Consider the following 14,160-nt stretch of genomic DNA (forward strand, 5'->3'; position numbering starts at 1 on the left):
ACAGCACAAGAGGGGGAAGTTTAACTTCTGCTGAAGGGGGAAGCATCCTTATTTCCATCTTCCAGATGAGAAATGAAGGCAGAGTCCAATCAGATTGGCCAAGGCCAGAGAACAAAAAGGGCGGAGATGAGATTCAGCAACACCAAATGGTTGATCTTAAAACCCATTCTCTTTCCACCAATGCATCCTGTTTTGCTTTCTGAGCTGAAGAATGACCCAGTCTTCACCTGGCCCTGCGGTCAGGAAGGGGGTGGGAGGGTAGCGCATAGGGTAGGAGTGGTTCAAGTCCACAAAGCCCCGTGAAGCACCTTCCGCTGGGTCTGGAATTGCTATGATGATGCCTTGCGTTGGTCTGGAATATCTGGTCACTTCCTCTGTAGAATGTTGAGTTTCTCCCTGGAGAGGGAGGTCCTCCACTCAAGGCAGCAGCAAGATGGGACTGAGCCAAAGCAGGTGGGAATGCTTCAACCCAAAAGCCCACGGGCAAAGTATAAAGCAAGGGGCTCTGCGCTCTGCTTCTTATCTTATATTTTCTCCTTAGGCTTGGGAACATCTCAGAAAGAGAGTTGGGAGGGTGATCCTGCTGAACGGAAGAGGGACCTCTCAGCTAACCCAGGCTGGGCTGAGGGAGAGAAGTGGGACCACACAACAGAGTGGAACCAAGTCCCAAGGGTGGCAGTTGGGGATGGCGTGGGGTAGGGGCCGGGAGAGGTGACTTCTCTCCCGCCCAGGAAGCTCAGAATCAAGACCAAGAACCAAGAGGGAGGTCAAAGCTGCTTTTAGGTGGTCTGGATGTAGATTTAATGGCTCAAGAGGTCCACCCAAAGCTCAGAGCAAAGGGACGGGTCATTCATGATGGCGGGCTTACAGACCCAGGGAAGAGACAGATTAGTCTAGGAATGACCTTCATCAAAGTCACCCAGCTCGGGCAGTGGGCAGAGACCCCCGCCCCGGGAGCTGAGACCCGCTGGCCGCCTCCCCGGTCCACTCTTGCCGAACCTCAAAGTTTCTTATCCAGCCCACGGGGCCAGAGCGGGCCCCAGGCAACGCCTGCTCATCCTTCCATCTCCAGCCATAAAGAGACAACAGAATGGAAAAATAATTAAAAAATAAGAGTGGAGGTGGGGGGGGGGGCGCGTGTTGGTAGGGGGAGAGCTGGGGGCTGGGGAAGCGATTTCCAGAGAAGAGACGGGTGGAGGGTTGGAGTGGCTGCCGTTGAGATAACCAACAGATGTGATTCTTCAGATAAGCGTAGCAATTTAGATAAATCTCGGGCTTTGGAGCTGGTCGCCTGCGTCCCTCTCCTCCGTCTGCCTTTTTTCAATTTTATCTCTGAGCCAAGGGAGGGGGTGGGGGAGGGCAGGGAGCTCCTAGGGGTGAGGAGATGGGAGGAGGGGAGGGCAGGGAGGGGGGCCAACTTCATCTTCGGAGACTTTGGCTTTTCTTTTTAATGTGTTTTTCCCAGAAGGTGGGAAATGCCAACACACACTCGGAGACCTAGAAGGCGGCCTATGTTTTTTAAAAAGCGGCGGACAAAAATCAAAATATTTGAAAATGTATTTCATGGTAATTATGTCATATTTCATGGGCTGGTGCCACTACTGAAAGAGAGGCTGAATGCCTTAATTTGTATAGAAATTGTAATCATTTGTTCATTTCAAGGTGAAAATTGCATTTTTTAATTTAAATTGTATCCTGCATGATAGTCTATTATCTAGTAAAATTGTCTCCATGTCTGAATGCCTTATATGCAGCTGCAATGCTTGTTACAAATCCACTTATATTCATAAAAGCAGGTGGACATCTCAGGAAATGGAAGCCGTTGTGTGTGCGTGCGTGTGCGTGCGTGTGGATGCGGTGACCCCCTCTTACTCCCGCCTGCCGCCCCCCGCCTCTGACTCTCATGTCAGCGTTCCAGACGTACTTAACAAATGATAATTAGTTGGAAGAAATGAGGAAGCAGTACAGTGTGGAAGAGGAAGCCCCGGACGGTCCGGGGTCCGGGGTCCTGGGTCCGGGGTTCTGGGTCTGGGGTCTGGGGTCCTGGGTCCGGGGTCCGGGGTCCTGGGTCCTGGGTCCGGGGTTCTGGGTCCGGGGTCCGGGGTCCGGGGTCCGGGGTCCTGGGTCCTGGGTTCGGGGTCCGGGGTCCGGGGTCCTGGGTCCTGGGTCCGGGGTTCTGGGTCCGGGGTCTGGGGTCCGGGGTCCTGGGTCCTGGGTCCTGGGTCCGGGGTTCTGGGGTCCAGGCAGGGCCGTGCCTCCCCCTTGCTGGGTGTCCTTTCGTGGACAGCTCGCCGCCTCCATCGCTACTGCTCGACTCTGAATCCTGGTTCTGCCCCTGCCTAGCTGTGGGACCTTACACAGATCCCTAAACTGCTCTGGGACTTGATTTCTTCATCTTTAAAATGGGGTAGCGACACAATCCACTTCTGGTTATCGTCAGCAAGCCACGGCCGGCGGGCCATATCCACCTGCCACTGTCTAAACAGTCTGCCGGCTGAGAGTGGCTTTTGCGTTTTTTAATGGTTGAAATATAAATCAAAAGAAATTGTATGAGGGGCGCCTGGGAGGCTCCGTCGGTTGAGCGGCCGACTTTGGCTCAGGTCGTGACCTCGCGGTTCGTGGGATCCAGCCCCGCGTCGGGCTCTGTGCTGACAGCTCGGAGCCTGGATCCTGTTTCGGATTCTGTGTCTCTCTCTCTCTGACCGTCCCGCGTTCATGCTCTCTCTCTGTCTCTCAAAAAATGAATAAACGCTAAAGAAAAAAGAAATTGTATGAAATCACATGAAATTCAAATTTCAGTGTTTATAAATAAAGTTTTAGTGGAACAGACAAGCTCGTGTCTGTATACGTGTCTGCTCTCACACCACATCAGAGCTGAGTAGTTGTGGCAGAGACCCTATGGCCCGCAAAGCAAAAAATGTGTCTTTATAGACAAAGTTTGCCCATTCTCGGAACAACGTAAGCGCTTAGCCCAGTGTCTGGCGTGCCATAGACCTTCATCCTCTTTAGCAGTCGCTGCGGGCGGGGGACTTCAGGACGTTGGAGCATCCAGAAGAAAAGCATCCAAGGAGGGTTTGTGCGGCAACAGCTACCACCTGCCCAGCTTATACCTGTTATGTGCTGGTCACACATACAGAGTTTCTCCTTGCGGCAAAAACTAGAAATGGCGACCTTGCTTTCGCAGAGGAATTTCATCCAGAGTTTTCTCAAAACCTCGGTGACTTTTTAAAATTTTTATTTTTTTAACGTGTATTTATTTTTGAGAGAGAGAGACAGAGTGTGAGCAGGGCAGGGGCAGAGAGAGGGGGAGACCCAGAATCCGAAGCGGGCTCCAGGCTCTGAGCCGTCAGCACAGAGCCCGACGCGGGGCTCGAACTCACGGACCGCGAGATCGTGACCTGAGCCGAGTCAGACACTTAACCGACTGAGCCACCCAGGTGCCCCTCTATGGCTTTTCTTAAACCCTGGGGTGTCAGAAGGGGTTCTGGACCAACAGTTAGATACTCTATCCATCCACCTACTCTCGGGCTTAGTTTCTTCCCTGTAAAATGGGTCCCTTCCAGCGAAAGGGCCAGCTCTAAGCGACTCACGCCAGATGTAAAGGCCTAGAGTGTTCTTGGCTTATGGCAGCTGCCTGGATGATTCGTTTCTTCCTCTCCTTTCACTGGGGTAGATTCCATAGTCCCTGCAGGACCCTGTTCAGGAGCACTGACTACACATGTTTTAGTCCGTCCGTCCATCCATCCATCCATCCATCTATCTCTCTCGCTCTCAATTGCAGGCTCCCTAGGGCAAAGGAAAAAGGAAATCTGCCTTTAAACACAAGCTGGGTGTCATTTGGTGAGTGACTTCATCTCTGAGCCTCATTTCCCCAGTCAGAAAGTAGTTGCCCTCTCCGTCACAGGGGTATGGGGGAGTGTTCAGAGAGGGTGTCAGTCAAAATGCCTCGGAAGCCATAGAGAGCCATGCAGTTGTTACTTAATGATTTACCTTCCCCAGGAATCAGGTCGGGGATGACTTGCCCAAGGCCACACTGGAGAAGAAGGAACCCAGTTGAGTTGAAGGCTGGTGCTTGTTCCCTCCTGACTTCCGGTGCCATGTTCCCTGCTTTCCTCTCGTCCCCTCCACTCCTTTGCATGTTCCTTCACTGGGTTCCCTTTAAACTCTGAAGCCCGGAGTGCCCGCGTGGCCCAGTCCTGGCTTGCTTTTTTTCTTCTGTCTCTACCTCACTCGCTCCCTAAGTGGTCCTCTCCTCCACGCTCCTCGGTCTCCAGGCGGTTCAGTCTCCACACGGGGCCCCGAGGCAGTTCTCAGCTCCCACATGGCTGAACACACCTGCGGAACCCCTGCCCTGCCCTTGACTGGCTCCCCCCCACAGCCTCCCCATCTCCTACCCCAAATGAATGACTGATTGGCTGCCTGAATGAGCAAACGGATGAATGAATATCCTGAGAAGAACCTGGGCCGAGCACTGAGAGGCATGAACACAAGCCACGGGTTCCTTCTGGAACTTTGGACAGTTCCCCCTGTCCTCTCTGGGCCTCGCTCTCAATATTTGTTGCAATAAATTCTGCGAAGTGGGGTCTGTTACACCCATTTCATAGATGGAAAAGAGGGGTCTTGGAGGGGTTCAGTCCCACGCCACGGTCACCCGCTGGTAACTGAGAGGGGTAGGATTGGAACATGGGTCCCTGTGGTTCCAAAGCCCACACGCCTCCCGCTGTGCTTCTGCTGATTGTGTCCATCATCGCCCCCCCCCCCCCGGCAGACTCCTCCCCTTGTCTCCAGGTTGGGGCCAGAGCCACGTCCTGCTGCTGCTGGCCCTGCATTCTGCCTGGGCAGGGGAGCCCCTCACTGGGCACAACCGTGCATCCCCCAGGACCTGGCCACTCCCAGGCCTGCTGCACAGGCATGGAGAGGACACTTCATAAACCACATCCAGCTGTCTTCTGGAAAGACCAGCTCAACTGTGACTCTGGTGAAGGTGAAAAAAGTCCTGCTAACTTGGCGAGTCTGGACGCAGCGGAGGCTGGCCGAGGCCTCTGTGCAACGGAGCTGAGCCCTCCTGATTATTTTCCAACCCAGAGTCGACCTCGGCACTGTTGACATTTCGGGTCAGATACCTCTTCGTCGGGGGCGGCCCTGTGCACTGTAGGAGTTTAGCAGCATCCCTGGCCCCTACTCACTAGGTGCCCGGAGCCAGCCACTCATCCAGTCGTGACAACCACAGCGATCGCCAGCCTGCCAAACCTCCTGGGGCACCAAACCGCCCCTGGTAGGGAAACACCGCTCTAATCTTAGACGTAGCCTGGCCCGTCTCTGTGCCGGCTTGCAGGATAGTACCCGTTATCCTGGCTGGTACTTTGCCACGCGGCAGGCGTCTCACGCTGAGTGACTCATATCGAGCCCCTGCTCAGTGCCAGGCGTGAAACACCAACACAGACGAACTCACTTACCCCTCACGGCAGCCCTCTGGGGTAAATGCTAATATGATCCCATTTTACAGATGAAGAGCCGTAGGCACAGAGACACTGGCCGAGTCACCGACCGAGCTCTGATCCTGCAGACGGCGGGGGCCCACAACCACGTTCTCGCTCCATCCTGGCGCCCTGGCGACTCACGGTGTTTCTGTCGCTCAAATTCCAGAGGAGAAAACCACAGGTCGTGTGGCTGCGCCCCACGAGCTCACCTGGCACCCCACAGCCATGGCATTTGGCTGAGTCGGAGCTTGGCCCCCAACCTTATGGTAAAGCCCACTGTCTTCCCACGGCTCCTGGCTGCCTTCTAGACTCCTAAACGTGCTTCCAGCTTGAAAGGCGCTTGGAGATCATTCATGTATTCAACAGATACTTATTTTTTCCTTTTTTAAAAAAGCTTATTTATTTATTTCGAGAGAGGGAGAAAGAGCGCGAGCATGACGGAGGGAGGGGGAGAGAGAGAGTGGGAGAGAGAGAATCCCAAGAAGGCTCTCTGCTGTCCGCACAGAGTCCAACGCGGGGCTTGAACCCACGAACCGTGAGATCGTGACCTGAGCTGAAATCAAGAGTCGGACACTCACTGGACTGAGCCAGCCAGACGCCCCTCAACGTGTATTGACATTGACTCCACACCAGGCCCGGTGGCTAACAATGTGGGTTCTTCCTTATCCTTTAGAGACACGTGCCGAAATTGCTAAGGATGAAATGATGTGGATCTGGAATTTTCTCCAAAGTAGCCCAGGATGTGCTGGGGAGGTTGCCGAGGGTATGGATGAAATGAGCTGGGCGGGGAGCTGATGATTACTGCAGTGGGGGATGGCCGTGTCTTGTGATCTGCTCTCATGGAATTTTCCATCATATAATGCCTTTGGCAGTGTGGACGCTGATTCCTTCTTTGGGTTCAAATCCCAGTCTCACTACCTATGGGATAATCTTGGGTAATTCTTTTTGCCTCTCAAGACCTCGGTTTCCTCACCTGTGAAGCGAGGGGACAATAATTTGGGGCTTGCAGGGTCTTGGTGAGGATTTTAAATGAGGTAACACAGGGGTGCCCGGGTGGCTCAGTTGGTTAAGCATCTGACTCTTGATTTCGGCTCAGGTCATGATCTCACAGTTCATGGGATCGAGCCCTGAGTTGGGCTCCATGCTGACAGCATGGAACCTGCTTGGGGTTCTCTCTCTCCCTCTCTCTCTCTTCCCCTCCCCAGATCACGCTCTAAATAAATAAACATTAAAAAAAACCCAAACCCACGAGGTAACACAGAGCCTGCCTGCCAGCTTCTGCCTTGAGCAGGGACCTAGTCAATAGCAGGGATCCCTGAGAGCCCCCCACTCACTGTCTTCAAGGGGACAGTGGAGAGCCAGTCCCATCACAGAGCTCATCCTAGTGGTGTCCTTGTCCCTCCGCCAGCCTGGGTCACCAGGGAAGCCCCAAGCTCTGTGATGGCCCTGGAAGGACCGTACCCCCAGAGTTACCCAGAGAGTGAGGCAAAGACAAAGCTCCTAATCCCCTTGAAGAATGCTGACTCTGTGTAAGTCCGTCTCCTTTGGTCCCAGCACGAGGAAGCCTCATCTGGAATTCTTGGTGGGCCCAGGTGTCACGCTCGCATCCATCCAGGCCTCTGCCTTGCTTCCTCTGTCCTCCCTGGGGGCTGGCCTCCTTCCCTTGACAGCTCTCTGGGCTGCCTGGATTATCCCTGTGTTCCCAGACTCTCTGGAGTTGGCGTGGATTCCCCCAGGAATTCTGGCTGGGGCTGGGGCACGGGCAGGCACACCACGTGAATTGCTCCCCTCGGGGCCCGCCTGCCTCCCCTGCGGCCGGCCCATGCTTGTGGCGCTGCTGCTTGGGAAACGAGGCCCTCACCCAGCAAGTATTCCATGAATTGCCTTACGTTTCCCAGAAGGCCTTGCACTAGTAAGTTGGAGCCCCGTGGCCAATTCCGTGCGAGAAAATGACAGTGCAACCTCTGTTTTTTTTAAGTGTCTTTTTTTTTTAAGTGTTTATTTATTTATTTTGAGAGATGTGGGGAGAGGCAGAGAGAGAGGAGCGAGAGAATCCAGAGCAGCCTCTTGCTGTCAGCGTGGAGTCGATGTGGGGCTCAAACCCACCAACTGTGAGATCGTGACCTGAGCCGAAATCAAGAGTCGGACGCTTAACCGACTGAACCACTCAGGCGCCCCTATTTTTTAATTTTAGAAAACTTTTTATTTATTTAAAAAAGCTTATTTATTTATTTGTGAGAGAGAGGGAGCAAGGGAGGGGATAAGAGAGAGGAGAGAGAGAATCCCAAGTAGGCTCTGCACTGTCAGCGCAGAGCCTGATGTGGGGCTCGATCTCGTGAAATCCAAGATTATGACCTGAGCCGAAATCAAGAGTGGGATGCTTAACCAATGGAGTCACCCAGGTGCCCCGGAAATGACCGTGTGACTTCTGAGCCCAGGCAGCTAAGACCAGTGTGCCCCAGCCACCCTTCTCTTCCCCAGCCATGCATTCCAAATCGTGTAGGAGCACAAAAGAGAAACCAAACCTTTACTGTGCCAGCCCACCGAGATTCGGGGTTTGTCTGTCTCTGCAGTGGAGCCAAACCTCACCTAACACAACAGGGCCTTTAAAAGGGTCAGCGTCAGGGGCACCTGGGTGGGTCAGTCTGTTGAGCGTCCAATTTCAGCTCAGGTCACGATCTCACAGTTCGTGGTTTCAAGCCCAACATCGGGCCCTGTGCTGACAGCTCAGAGGCTGGAGCCTGATTCCGATTCTGTGTCTTCCTCTCTCTCTCTGCCCTTCCCCCTGCTTGCAGCCTGCCTCTCTCTCTCTCTCTCTCTCTTTCAAAAATAAGTAAATATTTAAAAAAATTTAAAGGGGTCAGCCCCACCTCCAGAGACTAAAAGTGAGCCACGTGGACAACTGGACATGTCTCCCCAATAAAATCTGTGCACACCGAGGTTCAGATGAGCTTTTCTGGCTAGCGATATTCTGTGTGCATTGGCACACCTCGTTGCCAACAGGAGTTATTGCTGGCTTTGACGCCACAGGGCCAGGATCTCTGTGTTTGGAGCCTCCCAGGATTCTGCCATACATGTCTTCCCGGGGTGGATTTCCTTCTGCCTCTTTGTGCTGCCCTAAACCATTGCCCTGGGTATGACAGCTTTCAGTGAGCTCTGTGAGTCCTTCTAGCAAAGCAGCAGACCTGAGGGTAATCTTGGGGACTGCCCCTCCCCCCCCCCCAACGACGTCACACTGCCTTTGCCTTCTTCTGTCATCAAAGAACTATACCCGAATGTGGCACCAGGCAAATGGACCTGTGTACCCCGGAGATGTGATTCACGGGCCAGTCTGTCTTCTGGGGACACAATCACAGATGAGGAAAGTGGTGATGGAGGTCACCCCTCGGGAGCACGGTGTCATCCACCAGGGCCTGATGCCCTCACCGATGTCCCGCCCGTTATGGGAGTGGAGACAGAGGCGACATCTGATGGAATGGTACATGGCTCACAGAGGTGATGCTCAAATATAGTCACATGGAGGAAGTTCGGCGCCACCTGAACACGAGAAGGAGCAGAAGCAAATCTACAGCACCAAGATTTTTATGGAAATTCATCACGCGCACAGAGGTATTTTTCAGGAATCTGAGGATGTACGTTCAACATGGAGGATGCTAATAGATAAAGATGATACACAAAGTAAGACCATGACAATTGCATTTTATTAGAGGTTACAGAGCTGTGGGAGGGCATCAGAGATTATAAAATTACTCGCAGAACTGGGCCCCCCTTGTCTTGTCTCTTTTGGGAGGCCTTTGCCTCGTGCTGTCCCCTTTTCTGGCCTTCACTTGGAGACAGTTTACCTGCCAGCATTGATTTTGATGAACTTCCTTTTGTTTCTTGTGCCTCATGTCTCCCACCTGCCTTCAGTACCCCACAAGCCCAGGCGGATGGGCAGATAGATCTTGACGCCTCCTTCCAGAGAGCCCAGGAGTCTCAGCCCTCATTGCAGCTTAGAATCACTTGGGATGCTTAAAAGATTACCCACACCCCCTGCGCCATGATGCTGGTTCCGTCAGCCGGGGTGGGGTCTGGCGTTGGCCTTTTAAGTGGCCCCGGATTGCGCCCATGGATAGGAACCAGTGGGGCGGATGTCCCTCGTGCAAGCTTCCCTCTGTCCGAGCCTGCTCACGTGCCACTGACATCATCCGCCTGACTCTTCCCAACTCAGCTCTTTCTAAAATACCTCGAACAGGACTTGGCACATACTGGCCTCTCAGGAGAATGTTTCTTTGAGATGAAGTGGCTTCAAACTGTTCAAACAGATGAGTCACACACGTCTTATTCCGTTCAACCTGGTGCTGCAATCATAGGATGTTTTTCAGCTGCTCCTCGGTTCAGCCCCTAATTCCTACCTGGATCCTAGAACTCTCACAGAGGAAAACATGGTCTTCTTTTTTTTTTATTTTTAAAGTTTTAAACAGCTGGGATCACCCCTTCCTAGTGGGCTCACTGCTTTGGAGCCCATGGGTTTGAGGCAGGAAGCCCAGCAACTAAGGACAGGCTCTGGGGTCATTTGGGCCTGGGCTTGGTGCTAATCTACTATTCCCCTGGCGTGAGATCCAGAGCAGGATACCAACTGCTCGTCATAAAATGGGCTGACTTGAAAGTGGAGAGAGATTGTATATGCAGAATGCTTAGTGCACTGCCTAGCACCCATAAGATGTATCATTAATAGAAAACTATTCTTAGCATTTGCTTTGGGTGATGTTAGACACCTCTAAGCATTAAGGCCACCTGCAGAACCAGGGGCCCAAGAAGTCACAGAAGCTTGGGGCCAGTAGGCAGAGAGTTTATGGGTAACTCCAAGAGCCAGTGGTCATATGGAGCCCATTTACCTGCCGGTGGGACAGATCCAAAACCTTGTCTTTCTGGCGACAGGATCAGGGGAAAAGGTTCCTGTGAGCCAGAGAGTGTCGGAAATCTCTGGGATTTTAAAAATTGCTTTTTTAACCTCTGCCCTGCCCCCTGAGACCAACCACTATGGTGGAGCTGCACTGAGATGATGGCACTGGTGGTCACCGGGCATCTAGGAACCAGAGAAAAAACCTGTCCATCTGGATAGAAGAAGGGACCCCATGCTTTGAAGAGTGTGGAAGAAGTTCCACAGTTGTTTTTTTTTTTTTTTTTTTAAATATTTATTTCTTATGTCTTCTCCCTGAAGGCGGGTCCAGTCACATGCATCTGTGACAGTCTGAGAACCTAAACACTAATACAACCTTGTCTTTCTGGCCAGAAGGACCAGAAGCAGGGGCTCCTGGGAGCTAGGGAATATAGGGGAAATCTCCAAGAGGAAAGAGAGGGAGAAGAGGAATCCCTAATTCTTTCTTTGAATGGACACAAGTACTTATCTTCAGCCTGCGAGGCACAGAACACACATTAAAACACAGAATAAGACGTAGCAAAGGTTTTGAGGGCTGAAAGATACTCTAAACCACTGCCCGAGTCCCAGACCAACACTTAAGTGGCAGATGAGTGCCACAGACCCAAACACCAGAGCAAAGTCTTTGAAAACTGGACTAAAGTTGAAATTCTTGTTCCCGAAGGCAAGACAGACCTTGAGATCTGAACTCAAATGGGTTGATTGTCTGCTAAATTTAAACAACAGCAGAATAAACAAAACCCCCATTCTCCAAAGGATTTTAACAGGATCCAGAGTCTAACAACATGATGTTTTAAAAGCCCCAAGTTACTTGGTGTATCGAGAACCAGCAAACTCAACCAATTCTCAAGGGAAAAAGCGATCAATAGATGCTAACCCTGAAATGACCCCTGTATTGGAATTACTAAAGATTTTAATGTGGCTTTTAGAACTAGACTCCATGAGGTAGGTTGAACAGCCTTGAAATAAATGGAATTATAGACATTCACGACAGTGAAATAGAAACTACAAAAAAGAACTAAATGAACATTTTATAAATGAAGCATACAGTATCGGAAAAATTATAAACATCATGGGTGTGTTTAATAGCAAGATGGGGATAACAGAGAAAATAGTCATTGAATTTGAGAACAGAGCAATAAAAATTATTCAATTTGAAGAACAGAGGAAAAAAAAGATTGAAAACACATGAACAGAGCTTCAGAGACTGTGGGACAATAATAAAAGATCTAACATTTCTATCATTGAAATCCCTGAATAAGGGGAGTAAGAGATAGATACAAGAAAAAAACATTAAATAAAAAATGATGGCTGAAGATGTCCCACATGTAAGTGAAGAAAACCATAAATGAACAGATTCAAGAGGTCAGTGAGTCCCAAAGAGGATAAGCTCAAAGAAAACTATGCCTAAACGTAATCTAATCAAACTTCTGCAAATAAAAGATAAAGAAAAGGCTTTAAAGCAGTCAGATCGAAACTACATGTACACAAAAGAGAGCAACAGTTCAAGTAACTGTGGACGTTTCATCAGCAACCTTTGGGGCCAGAAGACACTGAAAACGTCTCTTGTGGAAGAAAATAAACCATAGACTCAGAATTCCATACCTAGCAAAAAAAAAAAAAAAAAAAAATCCTTTGGAAGGCTAAGAGAATTCTTAACCAGCAGACATCTCTAAAAGAAAGGGTAAACGAAGTTCTGGCTGAAGGTATCAGCTCTGAACTGATACCAGAGGCAACTTGGGAACTTCAGGAATAGACAAAAGGCAACAGAAGTGAGAGATATCTGGGAAAATATAATAGACGATTTTTCTCCCCTTAAGATCTTTAAAATATATGATTGTTCAAAGGAAAAAATATAATATTATTTGGGAGTGTTCAATGTATGTACATGTATACATATGTCAGCTATAATATCAAGGTTTTTAAGCCTTCTATATTTTATTTGAAAGTGTAAAATATTAACTTAAGTAGAAAGGTAGGTATATAATAATCTCTAGACCAATCACAGAAAAATAATATAAAAATATATGCCAAAAGGCCAACAGATAAACTAAAATGAAATAGATTAAAACAATCCAAAAGAAGGCAACAAGAAAGAAAAGAGAAATTTAAAAAGGAGGTTACAAAGAAATAATGATACAGTAGACCTAAATCCAATTACATCAATCATTATATTAAATGTAAAAGGTCTAAACATAGATCTTAAGGACAGAGATTGTCAGACTCTCACAATGCCATCTATAAGAAACATGATTCAGCATCTATATAATCATACTCTGAAAATTCTCCAGGATGTTTATTGCCCAGTTATTTTCCATTTAATATTTATCAAAAGTTCCATTGGGAAAAAAGTCATGTGAAGTGTGATTTTTTTTTGATAGGCTTACTCTTCCTCTTTAGATATTCCAAAAATGATCCTTGGATCAAGTGCAGTCATCAGGGAACCTAGTATCTAGATCATATCCTGTTCTTATCTCTCCCCACCTCCCACCAGGGTTATTTTTACTGAATTACTAACAACCTGTATTGAAGAACTTTATAAGAATTATCTCTTGCAGCACATCTTTATATATTTCAGGAGTTTATTCTTGAGTTTGTATATATTACATCATATGGTCCTATTCAGGAAGACACCAGGGAGAACCATCCTTTAGCAAGTTTCTTATTTTCTCATTGACATAAGTACTCGGTAACTCATTGGTTTTCTTATTTTCCATTGGCTGCTAGGAAACTCCAGGCATCTCTCTATAATGTTAATAAGGATTCTTACAACAAAAGACCTGGGGCACCTAGGTGGCTATGTCAGTTAAGTGTCCAACTCTTGATTTAGGCTTTGGTCATGATCTCATGATTCATGGGATTGAGCCCTGCATAGGGCTTTGTGCTGATAGCATGGAGCCTGCTTGAGATTCTCTCTCTCCCTCTCTCTCTCTCAAAACAAATAAACTTAAAAAAATTAAAAAAAAATAGCTCCCACTCCCCCAAATTATTCCCTGCTTAAAAAAATCCAATAGTCACATAAGTTTGTGAAACAGGGCTAAAGAAAGTGACATTGGTTTCTTTATTATGTGATCTCATGCAATCTTCACAATTGCCTTGGAGGTTGGTACTATCATTATGCCAGTTTTATAGATGATGAGAAAACTGGGTCCTCAGAGACTACTTGCCCAAGGTTAGCTAGTAGTGGTGTTAGGATTGGAACATAGGCTGTTTGACTTCAATATGCTCTCTTAAAACCATAGACAAGTCATAAAATACTTGGCACCAAGGACGTGTGCATCCCTATGACATGGGCAGCTAATGGGCTGGCCTTAATGGCTAGCTTCACAAGCAGATGGAGTTCTGTAGGGTCAGGTGGGTGTGATCCAGCTCAAAGAATCAAGGAATCCTGCTACCCATACCACAATGCTTACCTAAGCCCATCTGCCTGGGAGTGGTCCTGTTCATGTCAGTTTTACTGAAAGCTCCTCCTGTAACCCACAAACCTCACAGTGGTACCTGCTCTTCACCCTGACTTCTGGTTCCCACTTTCCTCTCTTAGAAGCCTACTCTCTATGGATCAATTTGACAGGGCTAGGGAAGGGGGTTTCATGGACTTCAAATATACCATGGAGGTAAATGCTTATTGGTCAGCTGTGTACTGATGGGCATGGAGGGAGGTAGAACCAGATGGAGGTTTGTTTGTTTTTTGCTAAATTTCCTGAGTAATGTATCCTAATTCTTAAACTCCCCTGTAACAGACATCCAAAATTTTTCCAT

This window comes from Panthera onca, chromosome C1, assembly GCF_046562875.1.
Source record: "Panthera onca isolate mPanOnc1 chromosome C1, mPanOnc1 haplotype 2, whole genome shotgun sequence".
NCBI classification, from domain to species: domain Eukaryota; kingdom Metazoa; phylum Chordata; class Mammalia; order Carnivora; family Felidae; genus Panthera; species Panthera onca.